The sequence below is a fragment of the Sinocyclocheilus grahami genome, unplaced genomic scaffold (genome assembly GCF_001515645.1).
Source record: "Sinocyclocheilus grahami isolate Dianchi unplaced genomic scaffold, SAMN03320097.WGS_v1.1 scaffold216.1, whole genome shotgun sequence".
NCBI lineage: Eukaryota > Metazoa > Chordata > Actinopteri > Cypriniformes > Cyprinidae > Sinocyclocheilus > Sinocyclocheilus grahami.
In genome coordinates, this window is record NW_015505395.1 from 399454 (window position 1) to 400937 (window position 1484).

General features: G+C 42.6%; 1 pseudogene; it reads left to right on the forward strand.

The window, feature by feature from the left end:
• Nucleotides 1-1484, forward strand: part of LOC107596266 (CUGBP Elav-like family member 5) — a 173678-nt pseudogene that overhangs the window by 163652 nt on the left and 8542 nt on the right.

The following is a 1484-nucleotide window of genomic DNA, read 5'->3' on the forward strand; positions in this document are numbered from 1 at the left end:
TACGGATTATAATGACTTATACTGTCTTTTTACGCGTTACGTTGCATCGCGCCGCGTAAACATAAAACCATGTCTGCATTTGTGATCGGAGAAATGACAAACAACAAGCCCTACTCTACACTGCTCAAAAAATTCGCATTTGAATCGTCAGTGGCAAATTCTTTAACTACTGTATAAAAAACGTACCTACTCTACTAACGATTTTGTAAAATAATCTAATTGCGATTTTTTTTTACCAATATTGCGATTGAGATTTAATATGCAATTATTTTTTTAAAGCTCTTTATGTTCTGTATTATTCAACAAAGACAAGCTATAAATCATTGTATAGTATGCCCAACACACTATTAGATAGATTAAACATAAATGTTCTATTCTGTAGGCCAGGATTCTCTCGCTGTTATTTATTTATTTTTTGTGGGTTTCATGCTGTCCACTAAGGCATAGGACACACACAGGCTTTCCTCCTCACCAACGACATTAAACACTGTGTCTACACCGGACGCGAGTGGCAAAATACAGTAGAACCCATTATAATCAGTGATGCTGTGTACACTGGATGCGGCGCGACATTAAACTGATGCCTTGTTCTATTTATGATACAAAGCAACGGTCACTTTGTCACGTCCAGTGTAGAGCTGTTGCGGCACGACATTACTATTTATGACGTACTGACACAAAGTTCAAATGATTTGCAACAGTTGCTTTGTCACATCCAGTGTAGAGCTGTTGCGGCGCGACACAACAACTGTAGCGTCTGGTATAGACACGGCGAGTGAAGCCGAGAGCAAGATACGCCTCGTCATATTTTCTGCATTTAGCTTTTAAATGACCAGCACCTGCCTGGGTCTGTGCGACTTCATCTATGGCTTTTCTCTTCGCTATATAACCAATCCATCTCCCGATCTTCAAGTCGAACACACCTCTTTACTTTCGCGTGTTACGTGATCGTTTAATCGCAGCCTCTGCGATTGAAAAATCGCTTTATTTCATATCGCGATATTATCGCAAATGCAATGAATCGTTCAGCCCTATACTCTACACTGCCCAAAAAACTCGCGTTTGAATCGTCAGTGGCAAATTCTTTAAATACTGTATAAAAAACGTACTTACAGTCTGTGAGTCAGAACAGCCGACATTGTAGTCTACTCTACCAGGATCAGGAAACAGTGCTCCATAAAATGCGCTGCACACATCTGAATATTTGGGTTAAACTGTTCTGGAACAGTGTTGTAAATACAACTTAACCACTGATTTCTAGTTGTGTCCTCTTTTGGAAGGCCAAACAAAGTAGTTTCGCTTTCACAACGAAACAGTGTCACACACCGCGGCCTTGAGTGAGTGGAGGCCGGCTTGAGTGAACAGAGGCGGGCGGGTTTGAGAACGGCGCAGCCGGCAGATTCGACGAAGGAGCATGCGGCGGGCTTGCAGCAACCACATGTGACAACCCCCGGGCTGGACTCCGCTTCGTCCACGGTGAAAGC